The 22,768-nt window shown below is 44.9% G+C and overlaps 1 protein-coding gene across 3 annotated transcripts in view; it reads left to right on the top strand.

The window, feature by feature from the left end:
- The window catches only part of LOC149340733 (dopamine D2-like receptor), a 564,508-nt gene that overhangs the window by 183,188 nt on the left and 358,552 nt on the right, over positions 1-22,768 (top strand). The window contains exon 3 of one of the 3 annotated variants that reach the window (XM_089549570.1): positions 10,898-10,947. The exons of 1 other annotated variant lie outside the window; for it this stretch is intronic. The gene's annotated coding sequence lies outside the window, so the exon portion shown is untranslated. Of the gene's footprint in view, positions 1-10,897; positions 10,948-14,019; positions 14,225-22,768 lie in introns of those variants that run through there. One more of the 3 variants, XM_089549569.1, reaches the window with a different exon arrangement.

The following is a 22,768-nucleotide window of genomic DNA, read 5'->3' as shown; positions in this document are numbered from 1 at the left end:
CTGGAAAAAAAAAAAAAAATAGATTCTGCGGGGTCCGCTGCTGGTCGCGTAAACAAAGGCTTACATTGTGGAGGACTCGCTCAATCTGCGCTTGGTGTCTACGTATAGGCTATGAGCAAAAAATACAATCGCTGGAGCGAGCTGAGGCCACAGAAAATAGGTGAAAACAGATCGGAAATGGCTTAAGTTTCAGGCTGTTATAACGTGCCCGCTTTCGGAGTTGAGAGTGGACATGCCCGCACACGAAGCGGTTGGTTGAATGCTGGCCAGCTAGTCGCGTACTACTTGCACTGGGATTCGCTGGAAAATAAAATAGCCTCGTCCTGATCCTATAGTTTTACTGAAGATTAAGTAAATCAAAATTTAATGGCGCAGACCTTCAAAGAATACAAATTGCTGTTTGTGCAAGGCCCCTCGAAAATTTCTCGCGGAGACAGCGAAAAAAAAAATGGGATCGGACATTTTGCTCTTCGATACTCTGTTATATAGAGTATTAACTTCTGCGTTTATTGCTATAGTTTCTGTGGCTACAATACCAGCGTAGTGCAGTTTGTTTTATGCGCTCTTCGTCACATACGTACAGGGTGTTTTGTTTCGTCCAGTGCGGAATAATGTGAATGTTTATTAGTGCATGATGCGTAATTAGTTAGTTGATAATTACGAATTGTCTTGATTATTCTTAAAGCGAGGGGGAGAAGCATATGTTTTGCAGGGGGCGTAGCTTGCCTAGTGTTTATCATGACGAAACTGAGGAACTTCAGATTTATCAAATAGCCAGTGATAAATACCTGTCCTTTGTAGGGCCAGTCCTTGCCAATGCGTTACCAATATTGGGCTGATTGCCTGTGCTACTTGGGCCCTTTGCATTCTGAACTACTGCGGCACTTTAAAAATTTGAGAAGGTACGATTCAGTGCCTACATAAGGGCCTATTAGCAGTTTCACTGCGTAAGCAGTATAGTCCTCCTCCGTCGAAAAAAATCGCGATCTGAGTGTATGCGGATAGATGGATGGATGGATGGATAGGAGCGCCCCCTTTGAAACGGGGCGGTGGCAATTGACACCATGCTCAGCTTTTATTTATTTATTATTTGTTTTTGTTTACTGTGTTGGCAATTCTCATTAAGATTCTCCATCACCTTTGCCTACGGTTTCCTACAATTCTAACCTTATGCCACATCTCTGCTTTTCAGCCACCAATCCTCCAATCGCTTTTTGCTGACTTCCACTGCAGATTTATTTACATGACCATTGTTATCTTTAAACCCTAGGGCCTCAGAAAGAGTGACTGTGCCTGCATCAACATCCGGATGGATACCATCACATTTGATTATGAGGTGTTCAATTGTTTCCACAGATCTACCACACACTGCACATGTGTCATCTTCTTCGTTAAATTTCTTTTTGTAGCTGCGCGTTCTAAGACACCCTGATCTAGTTTCAAAAAGTAGGGCACTGCCTCTTGAGTTATCATAGAAAAATTCTTTCCTGATCTGCCTTTTCCAGAATCGATATAGTTCTGCACTATGTTTCTTTTCCATTGAATTCATCCAATTTTTAACTTCCGCGTTTTTAACCTGTCGTTTAATGTTCTTTCTTTCTCCGTCCTCATGACCGGCATACTTACTGGTTAGTTTTCTAGTTCTTTTCCACCACTGTGAGTCAATGTTTTTTCTGTATAAATATTTAAATACCTTAGCTGCCCATCTGTTATCGTCCAATTTCCTCAGGCGTTCTTCATATAGTATTTTACTCTTAGCTTCCCGCGCCTCGAACGATGCCCAGCCCATATCCCCTTGTACTGCCTCGTTTGTGGTTTTGCCGCGGGCACCTAGTGCTAATCTTCCAACAGCTCTCTGATTTACGTCTAATCTCGACTGAACTTCTGCCCTTAAGCACAGAACCGCATTGCCGAAAGTAAGTCCCGGCACCATTATTCCTTTCCAAATACCTCTTAGTGCTTCATATTTGTGGTACCCCCATAATGCCCTATAATGCCCATAATGCCCATAATGCCCTAACGGAGTCCCCAACCCCTGACGCCCCTAGCGGACGTGAGAGGATCGGGGAACCTTCAGTGCCCACTCCGAGCCCGGAAGGTGCATTGCTCAGCACCACCCTCTGGTGGGTGCAACTTCGGGCACCCACCGGTAAAAGGCATCTCCGACCTACGTGCCACCCGCCTCCACCATTGAAAATGTCTGCACCCACATCCACCAACTTCCAATCCTCCAGAATTAAACTCTCACCCACAAGAAGCTCACGGGGAGATCAACTTAAAGACTCAATGGGAAGGCACTCAATGTAAAAGTGAAATGTACAACTAGTATACTGCTAAAGCAGATTGGTCGCGTCATACCGTTTGATCGCCTCTGTGCAGTTTTTTTTTTTTCGTTGTCTTTCTTTCGTTCTGGTACGTTGTTTTCTTGCTCTTCCCAAGCTGGAAAGCAAATATTGGTAATACGTATTGGTTTGCCAAAAGTATTTGGTATGGCCGCATTTCGATGCAGGTGGAATGCAAAAAACGCCTGTTTGCTGTGCGGTTGAAGCACCGCAGCTGGTCGGAATTAATACGGAGCATTCCATAACGTCGACTCCTTCTGTCTCCCTCGTTTGGCCTCTCTTTTATCCCTTCGCTCATGGTGTGTTTCAGGAGTCCACACTGTCTGATACAGTCATTGCCCCTTTCCTTCCGCTTCATCTTGAGCAATAATATAATAAAAGAACACAAAGGCAGGCACGTTCTGGTTTGTTTCTTTATATCTATTTATTCATTCATACATTTGGAGCCTGGTGGATCCGGCTGCCGCTCAGAAATAGAAGAGGCGAAAAGCAGCGAGGGAAATTCTTGTAGGAGCCGTGTCTAAAAAGCATGCGCACAGAAAGAGGCGATTGAATTCCTAAAGGTACAGGAAGTCAGTCGCTGGGGGAGGATGTAAACACAAATAAAAACAAAGGCAAAAAGAAATGAAATAAGAAAGGGGCCATCGCTCCCTTCTACAAGTTTATTCCAATTCGATTCTACCTTACTACTACTGTGCCCTCTCTTCTTCCCGGCGTACCTCTTCTTTAAGGTTCTTTTTGTATTTTTCTTCGTCGTCGTTGGTTTCACTTCAGCCTGTATCTGCAGCGCGCTGACTTCCGTTCCTTTAAGCACGAACCGTTTTCTTGTTCGCCTCTAGAAGGGACCTCGAATCACCGGGTCCTGACAGAAAATCGAAGCCGTATTTATAGATCCAGCGGAGGTACACCGAAAGCGCGGCGTGTCCTCGACGCGCATTATCTTCTCTCTCGCTGTAGCGGGCCGCCTTCCCCCGGCTTCCTCTTCGTGTTTCTTCTCATTTCGATGCCATTATTGTAAGCCTCTCGTTGATTCGGAAGAGAAAAGCGCCGGTGCTTCCGGAAAGATAACAAGACCTGGAGGGACATTTCAAGCTTTGCCAAATCATTGCGCCCCCATTCCGAAGCTTGCCTTTGTCTCCACTCTGTTTGCTTCGAAAATTATTCCCGGGGACGGCAAGCGCTACATACCGGGGCTGCCTTGAGCGCTTGCGCTTTGTTCCCGACGAAATTCCCGAGATTCCAACAATTGGCGGAGTGACGCTGGACAGAAACGTTTATTTCTTGAATGCCTGCGCTTTCAAGAAGTGCTTGCCGCGGGAAAAAAAAACTGTAGATATATAATGCAAGAAAAAAATGCGATGAACTGCTATCGCACCATCTTCAAAATCTGCTGGGTGAAAAAAAAAGTAATAAACGGCTCTGTAATTCTTGCTCTTTCCAGTTTCCTTTCTTTCTATACCTATTTCTTTTTTCTTCTTTCATTTCTTCCTTTCTTTCTATTCCTTTCCTTCCACCAATTCTTTCTTGTTCACTTTCATGTTCCCTTCCTCTCTTTCCGTTCATTTGCCATCCTGCATACTTTCGTTACCTTTTCTATTCTTCTTTTCTCCCCCTTTGTTATCCTTTTCCTTTTCCCATTTTTTTATTCCGTCCTTCCATCGTTTCCTCACTTTCTTGACCCCCATTGCTTTCATTTTCTTTCTACTTCCTCCTCTTTTAATCGCCATCAGCCCTACCCTAGACTCACGCACTTACGGTATACCACATAGCTAAGGACAGTGGCATTCGATACGCAATTTTTTTTCCTTCCTGGATCACACTCCCTCTCTGGCTCTACTTTTTCTTCGCCCTTACTTAGTTTCCTAATCTTCTGCCTCTCTTTTTTTTTCTTCCTCTTCGTTCTTTGATTCTTCCTGTGCGGCTTCTTTTTCCCGTCTTTTCTTTTTACTTGCTGCGCAGGAATTAATGAAAGCACCACTCAAATTCAGGTTATCTTCACTCGAAATTCAGTTTTTCACGCGTTGGTGGCCATCGACCCGCGATGATGATGAAAACAGAAAGGCCTTTAGCCGTTTCACGCGTTCTTCGGGTCGAGCTTTTGTCGATTACTCCTCCGGTTTAAAATGGTTCCAGCCGTGTTCTCCCGATTCCCTAGAGCCAGAAAATGGTCTGTCCGCGGATCGACCGTGCGCAATCGTGTAGTCGGCCTCCTCATAATTGGCCTCTTTTTTGTCGCCTTGTTCGAGACCTTTACATCCGCCCCTTTGAGCTTGTCGAAACTAGCCAGTTTTTGCGAATCCCTGCAGTAGCCGTTGGTGTCTGTGCAGCCACAGCTTTCACGCTGTTGCTCATCTCTTTGTGGGGAGGCTCATAAAAAAGAAACGAATTACCTTAGTGGCGCAAAAAAGTTAAAAGGTAGCGATAATATTCTTTTGAATTTACTATGTGATGACAGCTCCGGCAGTTCGTAATTAGGCACGGGAAGTACGCCCTGTCTTTTCCGCATTTATGGAGTGGGATAAATTTGAAAGGTAACACCACTTCCGGCAACTACATATTGAACGGGGGAAAAAAAGCGATATATAAAAGCAGAATGTATTCTACACTGTAAATATAAAAACACCTATGTGGGAGTAAAAAGGGAGAAAGCTGTCCTCTAGAGCACAACTTTTCATAAGAGGGAGTGTGCTAGAGGAGAGCTTTACTTCCTTTTTTACTCCCACATAGGCGTATTAATCTTTAAAGTGTAGAGGGAAATATTACTCCCTTTTTACTCCTTTCTGTTTGGAGTGTACACCTTCCCAAACCAAAACTTGAAAACGATGCTTCCGAATGTAGATCACAGTTCTAGTTCTTATTATATGCCAATAAACAAAAATTGTGCGCCCGTAGAAAGCCTCGAAAGCAATGCCACTCTTTTGCAGTTACTTTACACAAAACTAGTTATCCACTTTATTTTTATTCCTGCCCCGGAATTGTTGTGTCCGGCCGGTTCATTGCGATTAAGAGTACAGCATCTCACCGCTGTATCGTTACCCCACACTGCGCTTTGTCAGTTTCGCTAACGTACAAGTATCCCGGCTGTATTGAATTTCCAGTGCCCCGGCAGCATCCCATAATGAGAGCATATATGAAGAGACAATTTCCAGTTGAGAAGGCAAGCAAACTTTCCTGTTCAGCCATGCTAATTTGTGGCGGCTGCACTCTCTCTGATGTTAAGTTTACGTTGCTTTTTTGGCTCGCTTGTTTGCATGCTTATGTATGTGTGTGTCGCAGCCGAAAAAAAAAATTAGGTGCACTTAAGTCTCCTTACGTGTTAAAATTCGAAAGCATTTCGAGTTCCGTTACATTCTCTCTTACTTAGTAATGTAATTAATCATCGATGGTGATTGATGCATTCATTATGAATTCTTTAATTGTTAAGTAAATGTAAATTCTTTGTTATAATTAATTAAACGTTACTTAATTATTAATTAATAATCAGTATTCAGCTTTGTAAATTGTTAATCAATTAATTATTATTTTTATTGTTGGTTCAATTTTGGAGGATATTAACTAGTAATTCAGCAGTTTCGTGAATTACTTGCAGTGAGTAACGAAATTAATTGTCTTTATTTAATCAATTTATTTATTTAGTAGTTGGCTCATTTAAACTTTTCAATCACTATTAATCGTTACAAATCATATTTCCACTCTTACTCGATGATCCATAGTTCATGAGGACGCGCTGTGTCTACACTTACTGTCCACAGTCCGTGATAAGACGCCCTGTCCACGCCCCTCATGAGGCTGAGAAATGCATTCGGATTAAAAATCCTCTGAAGGTGGTTACTGCTACCTATTAAGAATTGCAGCGACTTTCTTCTGCCGCCTCCTCGCATCCGATTCGTTGAGCGCAACGGCAAGGTTTCTGTTGTGCGTTCTCTTCGGTATAGGTCTGGGTTGCAGGAGCACGCAGGTCGTGCTCCTTTCATTTTACCCCTCTCTTGCGGCTTCATTTCGCAGTGAAATAATTCTTCATGGGCGTAGCTCATTCGTGCCCGCAAAGCCTGTGGGTCAGCAGTACCTGCCGTGCGCATGGCTGCAGACGCGGGAACACCAACAATTCCTGTCGCTAAAATCGATGCTGATGTTGCACGCCTCCACATTTACGACGCCGACGCTATACGGCAAGATCGCAGGGAACGGAGAACAACCAGCTTCCGCTGAAAAAAAAAAAGAAAAAAGGCTTTTATGTCTGGCCTTACTTTCCTCCATTCAAAGAATACATCGATGGCCAGCGCAGTCCAATGAAAATGCAGAACCTGGAAACGGAGCTTTCCTCGACGGGAATGGTGTTCCTGGCAAAGTACGTTCTATTCGTACAGTGTGTTGCAGCATGATAATTCGGCTTGGTTAAGCGTTCTTTTTCTAAAAAATGGCTGAGGCTTAACTTGGTTAACCCTCGTCAGATGCGAAGCATATTGATGGCTAGGCCTGGTAATACATGGTTTTCCTTGGTTATTGGCGCGTGATGGCGATCTGTCGTGACGTCATGTGTCACGTGGTATGTCACATGGTGTGTCGTCACTGTACCACGTGGTCTGCACGGCGTGCAACCACAGCGACGGCGCGAGGTGGACCCTCATCTTCCTCTGTCGTGACGTCATGTGTCACGTGGTGTGACGTCACTGTACCATGGCCATGACGGCGCATAACCACGGCGAAGGGCTGTAGTGTACCTCCGTCTTCCTCTGCCGTGACGTCATGTGTCACGTGGTATGTCACTTGGTGTGACGTCACTGTACCACGTGGTGTGCACGGCGCGTAACCACGGCGAAGGGCTGTAGTGTACCTCTAGTAATATGCTTCGCATAAAAAACGGGTCTTGTCTGCGGCCCTTACCAAACGTACTCGATTATTACGGTCAGCATTGACAGTTGGGCGGCTGAGTCAAAAAAGGAGAAATATCGCTAAAAATTACCCTTCATTTAGCATTATGAATCAGTTACCAAATAATCTGCGGTTTTTTCGTGACGTCGTGGTTACTTGTCAGTTAACGAATAAGAGAGCCACATACTAATGCTGCATTAAGTACTGGCCGGCTGTGTTCTCGTATTGTGCCTTTTGGTTTTCGTTATGACCCAGCTGGAGCCAAGACAATTAGACACGCACCGCCGTTGTGTTCTGCCTGAGAGCGCGGCTACACTCGGTGAAAATTTTAAAACTGAATTTTAAAATTAACAGTTATTGCCCCGCTACTCCTTATCGATGCACGAAAAGAATTTATTCGATGCACAAAAAGGAGAGAAATTTACAACACATTTCTGCATTGTAAAGTAAGCATAAGTAAGTGGCCTTTACGAATGCGATCACACATTTCGACTGCTTAACTTCTTGCACTGTCATTACCTTATTTAGCTCAAAGAAAAGTTCGGCGCGTAGGTGCAACAACCAAGCGTTTTGACTTGACATGATATTCTTCTCATCGTCGATACGCAGCATTCAAGGTGATCGCATTTTATTTACCTCTATGGCTAACTTGCAGTTGGCCAAATTCTTCAATCACCTTTGAAATCTCTCGCATATACAAAGACTCTCTTGTTTACTTATGGTCATCACTTTCGACGGTATCGCGTAGAGGATTAGCCCCGAGATTGCCTCAAGAATGTTCATCACATTCTCCCGGTGCTCCTTCTTGCCGCAGCAGATACTCAGTAAGCGAAGATGCACAAATCGAAGGGCTTTTCTCTGCTTACCTAGTTGGCCTCTCATAATGAACCTCCAGGAGTTACCCACTAACGAGTGTCTTGACAGCGGCACAAGTACGAGCCTTGTGATATCATATGGAAACCTTGGAGGTTTCCATGTGATATCGTTTCTAAACAACAAAGCTCGGCGCACTTGCCCATATCGTTTGTCTCAACGCCTCTTCAAACTTGTTCCTATACTGCGGTGCAATTTTCCCTGCCTGCGTTTCTATAGATGTGTACTAATGGGCTTGTTTGTCAGCTTCTTTTATGTCCTTGGCGCTGTCAGCTTTTCGCAGCGTACCCCCAGGTCTCTCAGCTTAAGCGGACCGGCGCTTAGAGCGATTGTAACCAGACGAAATCCTTGAAACGCCGTTCTGTAGGGACTGCGCAGATGACCAGATCTCGCACCTTCCAGTGTCGTTCCTCACGCGCATTCCTTGCCTCAATCTGGCGGTGAGTGACGACCAAAGTGTCCGCCATCAAAATGACAGTCCTTCGGAGGCTAAAGCATCACGCAGTATTAAATGTTAGTGAAAAACAATACTTGAATGTAGTGTTTTCTTGTCAAAGTACAGGCGTAGATAGGAATAAAAAGTGGCGATATTCTATTACGAGCATTTTTGCAATTTTTCACATAATTCCATAAACAATTGTTTCTTTTCTTGTTTTTTTCGCTATTAAAACTTTCGGGAAACGTTACCTCTCTACTCGAGACCTAAAGCTTGAGGTTTTAGCTACAGGTCATTGAGACATTATTCAGTAGATGGACACTTGCAAGAAAGTGCTCAGTGCGACCGAGTGTCCTTGAGCCACGTGTTGGTTTGTGAATGGAACGCCCTTCCTTTCTTTCTTTCTTTTTAGTTCGTTCCTTACCTTCTTTGTAAGTCCTTCCTTCTTCTTTCCCTTCCTTCATCTTTTCCTTTCTTTTCTTTTCGTTTCCTTCCTAACTACCTTTCATTCTTCTTTTCCTTCGCTTCACTCCTCTTAGTTGCCTTTGCGTCCTTCCCTTTCGTTTGTTATTCTTCCTTTCTTTTTTTCATTTCCTCTCTTTATTTTTCTTTCCATTCTTCCTTGCCTTCCCTTCATTTCCTTTCGCCTATCTTCCCTTCCATCATTTCCATTCCTTTCGCGTCCTTTCTTCTTTACCCTCTCCTTTCTTGTCTTCCTTCCTTCCTTTCTTCCTCCTTCATCTCTTACCAGTTTTCTGTCTGTATGTATATAAAGCCAGTCCTACTCCGCAGAGGTGCACTCTTATTCATTCCCTTTTACAGGCTATGTAGCAGTGTGAACAGTTCTTTTGCTCCCTACCTCTTTTTTAGACGACGTTCAGCTCAAGTCCGCAAAGCATAGAGCTTGGTAATGTGTGCCCTACATACGAACTCAGCCTAAGTTGCAGCAAACGAGTAAGACGTGACAGCGTAATGAGCGGCAGTTGAAAGTCAATTCGAACCGCTTAGAAGGCAATAGAGCACAACTCGTATTGGGCCAAGTCTGGAGCCTAAGTACATTATTCACATGCTCTCCACACTGCTTTTCGATCACTGTGCCATTGTTCTTGAACATCTATCTCTTCTTTTTTAACTTTTGCTCGAGCAGAAATACCTAACAGTGTGTGTTCTTTGATTCTTTAGGCCTTATTTTCCTCGCAAACAGGCTCTCTCACTCATTTCATCGTCCTTATTAGGGATTACCCCGCTGAGGGAGAAAATAAAGGGATGTGCTCGTGCTGTGACAAAAAAAGATAGTAAAATAAAGTCGAGCCTGTCTCAGTCGAGGCCGTTTTAACTATAGAGCATGAAAAGCCCAGAAGACAGAAAGTGAAGAGCACTGCAAAAAAAAGATAAATAAATGCGCTGTCTGGGTGACAGTCCCTAACTTCGCTAACTTTGATAGAGGCCCCAAGCTCTCCGAAACATGAGAACCTAAGGCCATGGGCTTCTTTTCTAACACTGGTCTCTTTTTTTTTTTAGATTACGTCCTTCACCGTCCTTCCTACCTCTCTCACGCTTCGTAGCACGAAATCAAGAGTGGTGCCCTAAGGACTTCAATAAGCGTGGTTGCATCGGATGACTTTTCATAGGGCATTTTACTTCGGAGAGAAACTCTTGTCTTTTATCTTCTATGATAGCGTATTTCCTCACGAAAAGGAGGGGGACCTCAACGTGAACGTAACAATTTTCTCAGCCGTGCAGGAAGCCCTTTGGATAAAAAAGAAAATAGGAAGGAAAGTGCAAAGTGGAGAAATTCGTGTTTCCCCGGCGGTCTCTTTTTAAATTTTTGCGCGGAAAGTGGAGAATTTTAGGCTCTGAATAATTGGCGCCCGAGGCTATCAGGAAAGACAAAAGAAGGATGGAGAAAATCGCTCCGCTCGTTTCGTTAAACATGCAGGGGCAGCGAGGAGGATGGTGAAGTTTGCTTTTAATTGGTGCGCATAAAGGTGAAGACGCTCATCGACGGCTCTTATAATCTCTTTCTGAACATGATTAGGCCACTTTGCTGTGCTGTGAATATCAACAGGCGGCTCGGTCACCTAACGATGAGGGCTCGACGCGCAACAAAATTAAGGTTCTTGTTTTTGTCTTGTTTTTTCGATTTCATTTCTCTTATTTTAAGCCCAAATTATTCCTGAAGAAGACGAAAATTCGTTTATCTATTTGGTAATTCGGCTTATGTTCCGGCAGTGACAACAGCAAATGTTTAATAAAAACTATCTTGAGGAGTCGGATTTCACTGCGACATGTTTCTCCTCTCTTTATTTTCATAATGTCTACTTACTCACCCACCGTTCAAACATGGCTAAGCTTGCTATTTCTTTTTATGCAGGACGCTTCGCACCAAAGGTCTCTTCTAGCAAATAGGAAAAGGGCCCTTGGGTAAGAACCCATTTCTCTATTACCTATATGCACCTAGCAACTATACCTTCTCTGCCAAAGTAAATTTGTTTTTCACGACTTTAGAACGTTAGGTTTTTTAAACCACAAGGAACTTTCAGAATCCCCGCAGTGCTATTTAAATAATCATTACTCAGAATTCGTCGTGGTCTGGGCATGCCAAAGATTGTTTTACCTTCAGGCAACAGTCATACAATAATTTTGGAATTTTTCTTCCCTAGTACTGCATCGAGAAGTGACTAACTAGGCACCATCCAAAAGTGTGCTTTGATTTCTAGTCCACCCGGCCGCCGCTGCACCTTACAGTGCAGCATGCGTTAATAGATTACCTCACAATGATAAAATATTACTTTGGTGGAAATTACTCAGAAGATTCATAATAAATTCAAACATGAAAATAAGACCAGTACGCAGTGCAGATGAATAAGAAGAAAAGAAAAAAAACGTGGCCTATTTTTATACGAGCGCCTCTGATGTCCAAGTCCTAATGCGCGCTTCGAATCTCCAGACCAGTGTACTGGTCGTGCTCATATAAAAAAGCGCTGCTCAATCAGAAGCTCGCGAAATTCTAGCTTTCGAGCTTTTACAGTTCTCAGCGATGTTAAGGATAAACTCTCGGCTTAGCCTCACACTTCGTGATAATTTTACTAACCTGGTCTGTTTGCGTCTTCTCGGCTGCTTTTTGGGAAGGGGCGCAAAGAAGTGCTGCATCACGCAACCCTAATTTTTGCTTCTCCGTTGTGAGCCGTCGCAATTTAAGAAAATTGAGGCACCGTCGCACAAAGCGAAACAGCAATTTATTAGGCTGGTTTACTTGGTACGCCACCGATGAACCTCAGAGGTAGTTCAATGCGACGGTGCTTCTTTACCGGGCGTATTGTACCTGTACGCTTGCGTGCCACGTATCTGTCTCATATCGGGGCTGTTATTGACTGACTGATTGATCGATCGATCGATCGATCGATCGATTGATTGATTGATTGATTGATTGATTGATTGATTGATTGATTGATTGATTGCAAAATTGAGCGAGAGCAGTGATTGCTAATGCGAAAACATTACTTGCCCATTACGAGAAAAGCCAGCGGCGTGCCTTAGTGCACTAGTGTGTGTACTTGCAGATGGTACAGAAAATCCCAGCGATGGCCGAGCACCGCCATTTCAGACTCTTTCGTCTATATGTTCTCCTATTGGCTGACCTGAATGTGGTGCCAGGTTTCCCCCTACATTCGTACCAAAGCTATGGGCAACCGTTCGTCGTACAGCGTTCCGAGTGGTGTCATACGATTTGTCGTTGCATATAGCTTACATGTGCTAGTCAAATTGGAGGCTAGCTTGCGACAGGGATTCGAATCGACTACACATGTACCTTAAATTATATGCTTTCCCAGATCTTTTAGCTCATACTTTAAGATGAGCTTAACCATCTCATCGAGATGTCACACAGTTACTGATCCTTTTCCTTTAGTCAGAAACCAATTTTGATATAACAAGGGTGGCGCAACAGTTCGTCATACATCGTTCCGGTTGTCGTGATATGATTTCTCTTTGCATATAGCGTATGTCTCTTAGTCAGGTTGGAGGATAGCTCGAGGCAGTTATTCGAACCGAGTGTCCGACTGTTTCACTCGGACCTCTCTGGACACAGCGTTTGTGGAATCAGCGTTCGGGAGCGCGTCTTTGTTTCATTTCTCAGTGTGCAACCTGCGTCGAGGTCGAACGCTCAGGATGACACACTAATGCTTTCGACTTTACAGAATGTAAGCAGCCTTAAGTGCCCTCTGAATTTTTTTTTAAAGCGGAAGCTCTACTCCTCCGGTGCAAAGCGGAAGGTCACGTTTCTATGAAATTCGACCTTCAGACCAGGAGGAGCGGAGGCTTGGCTATGACGCCATGCCAAGTGACTCGCCGCGCCTCGCCCCAGCTGCGCGCATTGAGCCGACGGCTCTCGCTCACCTCGCAACTACCGAATCACGTGACCTGCTGTGCCTTCACGTGCTTCCCTTGACAGAGCTTTCGCTCGTTTTACGAGGTTCAGCCGGCTTGAACCACAGCTAATTTTTTCTGTCCTCTTTTTTTTTTTCGAATACGTTTTGCAATGCCCGTCTCCCGGTGCTGCTTAAGTTTGCAAAGTGACCTCACGCCAAAACGTGGATCTTACCTGCAGGCGTGCGAGTGATCCTTAGGTATTCGTTTTCTCGCGTCGGGTCTTGTCATCACACGTTGCCGCTTCTTTCCGGGGCGTTGCGCATTCGTGCAGCCCGATTGGCTATCGGCTGTGCGCTTTCGAGCTGACGTAGGAAAAATCTATCGATGGCAATACCCCACCACAGCCGTCGTAATCTCGTAAGCTCAAGCGCCTGCTCCAGGCTGCAGTTACGTACAGCGCCGGCCCCGAGGCACGCGAAAACTTTGCCCTGCGTTCTTCTATGCGGCGGCGATGGCAAAAAGAAGTCGATCTGTCGAAATGTTTTTGCGGTCGTTCGGCGGCATTGTCGGCGGGTTTAATTTATTTCTCCGTGGGAGGCGAGTTTCATCACTTCCATTTCGTCCGAACACTGTTCTCAAGTCCCCCCCCCAATCCACCTCCCCTTCCCAAGAAAAAAAAAGAACACTGGAGGAAACAGAAAAGGGAAAATAGTTACTTTTACAGCACTCGTCGTGGCAGCTATGGCGACGGCGTAGTGCAGTGCCTTCGTTCCATTTGTTATTGTTAGCTGGGCCACCGGCGCCGCCATCTGCTGCGCAGAACGGTGCACAACAGATCCGAGTGCTGCCGGACGGCTGTAATCTTTTCAAGCCGCCTGCATTGTGCTGCTGTGGAGACGGTCCCTGTTTCCAAGTCTCTGCCCCTCGGTGCGATGACACAGGCAGAGCTAAAACACTAACAAAAATAAATGATCAGAAACGGTGATGTCGCCTCCTTTCACAGCGTCCGGACGCCCATTGTGTAGCTAGGGAACAACCAAAGCGGTGCCTACACTATCCGGAATGAAAAAAAAATAAGAGACGAAAAGAAAAATACATTTTCTGCGCTTGCTGCCGTCCTCCTGGCCTATTGTGTGTGCGCGCGAAGAAACGCCGGTGTTGTTCGACTCTTCGTGCGGTTTCTGGTTGACCCTTCGCGGCGCAACGCTGGGGGCGTCTTGTACGTCGAACTCTGCATCGCCTTTCTGGATGCCGCCCGCATCGCCAGCCCGTGCGAGAATCAAGGAACCGGTTATTTGAGTAGCGGTCTCACTTCGCAAACATCCCTGAGGTAAGCTTCGCCGTAGGTAGTAGGTTGAAACGTGTGCAGCGACGACTCGAGACGAGCCAAACGAGTACATCTTTTTCGCGCTTTAATGGGCTTACGACAGCAAAAAAAAAAAAAAGGAAACGCCCCCAAAGTTTGTGATTCCTTTTGTAATTTTGTTTGCTCGACAGCAAGTGATACCATGATTTCATCTAATTCAGTATGTATTTGTCAAGACTAGTGCTAAAAGCGTGGTGCCTATATATAGTAAAAGTAGTTCGCAAGACGAATGGATTTACGGATTTCTCACGTTTTAGTATCGTCGGACAACGTGAACAGCACACCTAAAAGCGATCACCCCCCGCAAGAGGTGCAAGTGAACATAACTGAAAAAATTATATTTATAAAGAAAGAAAAGAAAGAATGAAAATGCTTGAAGCAAAAATAGAGGATCTGCGGAAATGAATTCAGTATGCGAATGAACTCTTGTTCACATCAACTTTCTTTTTGATTTTGTCTTAAAGCACAATTCATTTGCGGTACGCGCAATTTCCACGACGAAAGTGGAACGTGACCTGCTTCCTGACAATATCGTAGCCACCGGTGGCGCTGTGCTCGTTTGCTCAGCGTATTTTCCTCTGTGGACGTGCCGAAAATGTTGAAGATCTAGACGGCAATACCTAATCCTTGAGCAACAGGACCACGCCAGCCTTTCCCCCCCTCCGCCGAACGGCGTGAGTTGTTGGTTTGGTTTGGTTTATGGGGTTTAACGTCCCAAAGCGACTAAGGCTATGAGAGACCCGACGAGGCCGGATGACTGATGATATCTGGGGAGGCTGTTCGAAAGGCACTTGTTAATCCGAACATTGCTTCCTGCTGTGAGGCGGTTGAGTTGTGTTGCATCTAATGGGAACAAGTAAATTGAAGGGAAAACAAATAAAAGAACACCCTCAAAACATTCTTCTTCAGATATCCACCTCATGTTTCTACCATCAGTATTCAAGTGACCGCTTTGACCATTAAGGTGGCGTCTAGGGGAGACTCAGAAAATCGAGCGAAAGCAGTTGTAACAGATAATCGCAATTGTAGTTGTTTCTGTCACTGTGTTCCGTTTATCAATACGCGCGTTCAGCTTTATGCTTTCATCGGTAAGGTCCGTTTAGTGCTAAGAGGAAACCAGGAGAAATTGCAATGATATATTGCTGGATGTACTGCTTGACAGCCTGTTAACCGCAATGCATTGTTTTTAGGGCTCATCTCCTCCTAAAACGAAAAAAGAGTCCCTTTTAATTGAGCAATTTTTGTTTAGTGTTACTGCTCTTTTCATATTTATTAGGCTCTTAAGCCCTCCAGTACTGGGCATGTCCCTGTACTGAACCAACAGGTAATGACGTTCAAGAATCTGTATTTCAATGCGAAAACATTAGTTAACACGGTTGCAGCCAAACATTTTTTGTGAAGCTTTACCTTGAGGGCAACCTTAATTAGCACAGTTCCGACCAAGATTTTTTGTGCGAAGCTTGACCTTAAGGGTGACCTTGGTGAACCCGGAGAAATAATATTGCCGTGACTGGGTTCCGAACCCGCGGCGGGGCGAACACATCAGCTTCGCTGGCCACTGCACGATAGCGCTATGCTATCGCCGCTCCCGATCACGCCTCGTGTTAAACTAAACACAAGCTAAACACAAAGAAAAATCATGAGCGAACCAGGCTAAACACGTGCTTTTGCACGTCTAATAGGTTTCAGCTCGTTAAAACCCGTGAAATCTCACTCTCCCTGTGTTCCTGCATGTCCGAGAATTTTCCGCTCGGAAAAATCCCGTTGTTTCTCCAGACCCGTTCGCACACGTGCGCAGTTCTTGATTAGCTGTGATGCAGTTGGTAATTGTTTGTTCAGCTTTATTTATTAGCCTTATTTGCGCGGTTGCTAAAGACATGTGTGCCGATGTTCTTGTGTATAGGGATAATCATGTAAAGCCGGTCTCTAACTCCCGCCGCCTCCAGCCTGCGCGGGGCTGCACTGACTGCATTGTTCACTGATTCGAATATTAGATCGAAATTACCTTTCTGCTGCGGATAACCGTCTATGGATTCAAGAACGGGTGAATGCCCCGGGGTGTTTATTCCGGGTGTTCCAAATATTCAATACGGATTTTTCTTTTAAAACATGGAAAGATACTTAATTGCAGTCTCTGCACGCTGACTGTACGGTAAGGCGGACATTATTTACGTGGTAAAGTGCATCAAAAAGACTATTAATTACTTAAAACTATCTGCTCAACTCTTTTTTCGTTCGGTTTTAGGGTACACGATTAAATTGCGAAATTGAAGGCCGTCAAAATCAAAGTCGAGCCCAGTTTTTAGAATTTCAGAATCGGTGTCGCGGTTCGCAGTATCAAACACAAAAAAAAGTTGGTTTTCCCAAGTTTAAAATTGATAATGCGGCGTCGCTTGTATCAAATACAAAGACGTTTATGTTCTTTAGGGCATATAAGATTTTGACGGGATTACCGTGACGATACCACGCACAGGGACGCCATTTTAGCTGTCTGTTTGGTTTGGTTTATTGGTTTATGGGTGTTTAAGGTCCCAAAGCGGCTCAGGCTATGAGAGACGCCATAGTGAAGGGCTCCGGAAATTTCGACCACCTGGAGATCTTTAACGTGCACTGACATCGCACACTACACGGGCCTCTAGAATTTCGCCTCCACCGAAATTCAGCCGCCGCGGCCGGAATCGAACCCGCGTCTTTCGGGTCAGCAGCCGAGGACCTTAACCACTGAACCACCGCGGCTGGTTTTAGCTGTCTGTCATGAAGCAAAGGCAAGGTGGTGTGTTTCAAAATCGTATTTTCTACGTTCGATATTTCAAACGCAAATGGTGATTCAGGAATTCTACGAAGTGGCGCCGCTTGGTACGTTGGGGGCCATCGAATCTGCAACACAATTAGCACCTTAGAATCAGAAACTAAAAAGTTGGTTAGTTAATTTTTCTTAATTAATCTTCTTTTTATTGCATTCTATCGTGCAATAAAAGTCCGCCTTGCCCTACAGTCCACTTGCAAAGACCGCACCGGCTTATGCTGCATGGTTTTTCAAATAAAATTCTACACTGAACAATATCAAACCTACCGTATACTATATATTGAAGCTCAGATTTAAGAAGTTCTCAACAGAGTGTATAATATAAATTTCACGGCTGTTGCACCTGGTTTACCGTCCAGTTTAAACAGTGTGTATTTACCTGGCGCTATAATTAACGTACACGGAAGATGAGCCTAAATAAAAAGCTCCTGCTGGGCAGTTCTACACATAAAACAGGGGTGAGGACTCTGTCCTGGACATACAAAAGTTGTCGGCAAACCCAAAATTTTGGCAAACAAATATTTTCACCGCAGTTCTCGGTTTCACGCAAACGCTACGACAATGTACTATTATGAAGTTCATACGCTTACGAATTATACATAATAACATAAAATAATAAAATTGACAAGGAGAATACATTAGTTAAATACTAGGATATGTTATCAAGTGGTAGCTGGACCATAATAAGTAAAAAAGAAAATGCGATTGGATTAGTTACTTATCGAAACAAACAAATATGTTCTACTGGTGAACGGTCGGACGCGTACGGTTGAAATTCCGCGCTGTTTTAGGCATCAGTGCAAATTTGGAGAGATATTATTTCATTGAATGCTCGTAAGACAAAAGAATGAATTCTTATCATGATAGGGCGTGCAGAACATAGGAGCGGCTTGTTATTAATATGATGTCTGGATTCAAAGCATTAATAAATTCGTACGTATAGCATTTATTAAGTTATGTTATTGTGGTGGAGAGCAATCACGCGCCTCAAGCTTACGACATTCCTTCAGTATTTCAGCGGAATAGATGTTTTCCTGTCTTTCTACTTTTTTTTTTAATTTTCGCTTCCCAATCGTAATTTTCCAAGAATATCCAGTGTGTTGACATTCAGAACCGAAAAAACACAGTGTCTCCGCATCATGTCAAGTTTCTTCGTAGTTGTGTTTCTCATGGGATAAGACACAAATCTTTCATACCTATTATCACTCCACTGGTTTCACTTCGAAATCGATCTCCACTTCCAACTGAAAACATTTACGTTTGAGCGCTTTTTTTTTTTTTTTATTGCGTGCAAGTGTTCACGAAGGATAGCGAAAAGTTCTGCGTAGGAAATGAGAGCTTGTTATTTCTAGCTGCCCACTTTGCTGCTCTCGTTTCTTATTGTCTCTAATACTCTAATGTGGTTTTGATAACAAAATCACTCCTACATTACCATCGACTCAATAGCCCTGTCTTTCTGTATCACAAAATAAGAGTTATTGCATAAATTGCACGCGCTGTCGTTTTGTCTAGAAAGTTTCACGTCGTTTTCGTTTTGTTGTAGCGAACTAATTTTGATGCGGAGGTAATCGCACAAAGCTTGTTTCGGGGTTGTAACGCGAGAATGTCGCAGCAATGGAGCGATTTTTTGGTTTAGCTGAATGTACACAGGATTTTAAATTACAATATTTGATATCCGCTTCAAATACGATCTCTGGACAACTGGAGTGGTCGAGGTTGATTCTAGAGTAAACTAAGCATAGCTGTGCGGCTATATTTTCAGTTAATTTGCCTCTTTCACAAGATGTAGCACCCTTTTGGGGGGTGGAGAAAATTGGTCGAAAACATACTCACGTGAAAGACGCGGGAGCGATACGAGGGGCCAACTGCGCCTACAAGAGGCAAGAGTGTGCTTGACAGTTGCCGCCATCTGTCGCTTGCAGCTGTGACTAACATGAACTGCGCCTGTGCAGTAGGAGCTGGCGGCTTGTTTTCAACAAACGCCGCTGGAGGAGGAGTGGCGCGCATGCGCAGAGCATCGCAGTGAGACTAAACGCATTGAATGCATTAGTTACGAAAGCGTAAGTAGTTAATGGTTTTACGGTTTTATGGGGTTTGACGTCCGAAAGCATCTTAGGTTATGAGGGACGTTCACAGTATTTACACTCCCTGGGCGGCTGTCAAACGAGAACTTTAAGAGCATCCTTTATTCGCCTTCAAAAAGTCTCCCCCTACCTGGCACTTATTTCATTCATTTCTAATTGTGGTATTGTTTTCCTCCGTGTGCTGCAATAATCAGCGCATAAATAGTTAATTGTTGTTAAACCAGTAAACTGGAAGGCAGTGCAACTTCTCTCACGTATCAGTACCTGCGAGACTTAAGCATACGCACAATCTCATTAAGTTGTAAATGTGTTTCCTGGCGCCGAGAGCTGCCTGTTACAGTCAATCCAAAATTGTTCTCCCTTCGTGTTTTTTCCCGCTATTAGCTATTGTGCATTTCGGTTCTCTTTTTGTTTTTGTTTTTTAACCAAATTCTTTGCTGCTAATGTAAGTAACTATCTGGGTAGGCTCTTAGCTCTCTTCCCTGTCTTCTTGCGGAGCGCATACCCCTCGTTACGCACGCTTAGAGAGCAAAAGAGAGGAGAGAGGGAGAGAAACGAAAACGTTAAGCTGCGATTTGAATCGTGAAATTTTAATTCGGTCCCCTCCTAGTCGGCGGCCTCGCACGAGTCTTCTCCGGCAGCGGAGCCTAATTATAAGGCCCCAGACAGGAATACGTGCGCGCATGCTCGAGAAATGCTGTCTGAGAAGCGGCTGCGACGCTCCCCAGGGATGAAAGGTCGAGAGGGGAAAGGAAGCACTGCGGTGAAGCTCCCCCTAGTCTTGCTCGCTCGGTCATTTCCCTCCGGAACTGCCAGAGTGCCTCCTCCTTCTCAGCCAAGGACCCCCACCCCAGCAGTTAGCGAACAGCCCCGAGTGCGCGGATGGAACGACAGTCTGGTATCATGAGACAGCTAACCTGTACGACCTTCTTGCAGAGGAGCGTGAGTGAGTGCGCGCGTGCATCCGACCTTTTACTTGCTCCCGACGGGTCCTCACCTGCGCATATCAGTGTCGGTAACAAACCAGGCGTTATTCGCTCTCCTCACTTCTCCTTTCTCAATTTCTGTCTTCCACTTACGGGCGCGGCTGCTCTGCAAGTTTGAAAGTCATCAAGAAACAGGCAGAGAGTCGCTTGCGCTAGCTTCTCGGTACCCGAGAAAAAAAGGCAAACGAGTGCTACCAAGAGGCGGCAGTGCAGCCGAATGGGGAGCAAGAACTTTGGTGGCAGTGCTTACGCGAGAGCAACGGTAACTCGCTGCGCGGCAACCTGCAAAGTTGGGGAGATAAAGAACTTTTCTTTTACGTGCCGACGCTTCACTGTTTCCGAGAACTCTTTTTCCGCTGCTTGCCTGCCTTGCAACGCGTGTTTTAACTAAGTACGTTTAGTGAACCTAATTGGGAAAAGAAGGGTTAAAGGGGAAAGTGTGCCATTCGTGTGGGGCGAATAAAAGGGGCCAGGGAACAGAAAACATCGCAGCGTCTGCGTCTGTGCCTGCCTTGCTTAGCCGCGGCTAGAGAAAGTGTTCGCCGGTGAGTCTAGTCTGCAAGCTCAACGGTCTAGTTCGAAGCATTGCCAAAGCATGGCACTAGTGCACCATTTCCCCGGATCAGGAAGTACCGCAAAGCGTTTGACGGCTAACTAGGAAGATGGAAAGAAATTCAGAGCATCAGTGAATGCAGTGGCGGCGCTCCGTCCTTTCAACAACTTTCTTGGACTTTTGCTTGTTGGTTTATTTCCATGGGTTTGTTTGTTTTTCCAGACTATACACAAGCAATATCCGGAACTTGTGCGCGAGTTAAGGGTAACGTTAACGAAACTGTGACACGAGAACACTGCGTTTCTTTAATTAATGTGGCGTACTTCTTTGATTAACCCTTTTTCAAAGCGTAAGTAATTGCGTTCCTGCAGACGTGTTTACTTTGCATCATAAAAGGCTTTTGTATTCCAGCCAACCTGTACTGAAACTGCATAGCGCGGCTGCGCGTACTATCTATATTTTGGTAACTGTCAGCACTGTCTGTCTCTACGTCCGTCCGCCCGCCCGCCCGCCAGCTTGTCTTTCTATCTGTCCATCTATCCGTCTTCCTCTTTTGAAGCGAAGGCTTCACTCCGGGACCTCGAGCTTCGATCGCCGGGTGCCTAGTTTTTACCTTCAGCTGAGTTAGAGGTCAAACCATGAAAAAGAGAGAAAGAAATTTGAATCAATATCAATGACTGGGAGTCGAGCCCGCGGTTGCGCGAACAGATTTCCTTCAACGGCCGCTCAGCAATACCACTAGGCTATCTTTTTTTTTCTTTCATGGTATTTATTCTGCATGGTTATGTACAGAAAGGATATATGTATACTATATAATTAGCCAACACGCCTCGTGTTAAACTGCACCACACTCTCGTGCTGTGCATTGGAGAGCGTCGTCTTCATCAACTTCCATCTGCTCGGTCCCGCGGCACCGACGTCTTCTACGTAGCACAAATCCGTGCTTTCGCTCCGATTCGAATGTAGTAAACATTCCCTATATTTTTTTTCTATCCGTACATCTATCCGTTTGTCTTTCCGTCTATGTGTGCATCTATCCGTCTATCTCTCTGTCTTTCTGTCCGTCTGTCCGTCCGCCCGCCTTTTCAATTCCAGCGACCTCTTCAGCTGCTACGTTCTTTGCCGCGTATTATGCACTGTGAATGTTCAAGAGAAAGCTTTGTATGCCCCGAGCAGGTGCCTTTGCCTGTTGTAGAGGTTATCAAGGACGTCACAGCGCAACAGCAATGGCTGCTAGATCATTGTATTTTAAGGCAGTGATATGTATCACAGGCGCACACGGGCGCAGACAATGGCCGGACCACGTGGTAGGACTGCCTTCAGCTAACCCCCTCACCGCGCGATGTCAAGTTAGTCGCTTGTTCTTTGTACAGTGTGGGCAATGTACGCTTCGCACTGGTCTCGCGAGTTTCATACCGGTCTCGCAGAGTCTGAGTCACTCCGGACATCTGTGCGCTGCATGTTTTGAACTGTACGGTTGGGCTTTACCGAAACATATGTTTTCAGGATTTGAAGAGGTATTTTAGTTTCTTCATTTTTTATTGCAGCTTGAGTTCTGCACTCATTATGACTCCATGTTGGCTATGGGATTCACCGTTCATGGTAAAGACACTGACGGGGTGAGGAAGGACGAATCTATGACGACAGAGCTTCCTGTAGTGAGTGATCGTCTTTTTATTTGCAAAAAAAAAAAAAAGAGGAAAAGACGATAAATGACGGGATACCATCTCAATTGTTCTTTTGAAAATAAAGCTTGATAGTATGATACACGGAGCAAGGCGAAATGGGCCCTCACACGCGCTCTTACTGCCACATCATGCAAAAACACCAGCACTTCCCACGAAAAACACTTCATTGTGACATGCAATTTGACTAATGCTGGGTTATGCAAGAGGCAGCCAAGAACATTCGTCAACGTGTCACTCTTGTCCATCTGTTGGCCCGAATGCACTGAGCCTCTGTAACATGTAGGGCACCTAGTTTTGAAGACGGAATGTACGTGCTCCGATGTCCCAATGTCGACATTTTCTAGTCAAATAGTTTGTGATGCGAGGGCAACAATACTCACCTTGGAGTCGC

This window comes from Amblyomma mixtum, chromosome 6 (genome assembly GCF_055824585.1).
Source record: "Amblyomma mixtum isolate Tamu chromosome 6, ASM5582458v1, whole genome shotgun sequence".
NCBI classification, from domain to species: Eukaryota; Metazoa; Arthropoda; class Arachnida; order Ixodida; family Ixodidae; genus Amblyomma; species Amblyomma mixtum.
Note: the sequence above shows the minus strand (reverse complement) of the source record. Positions and strands in the feature narration are given on the sequence as shown.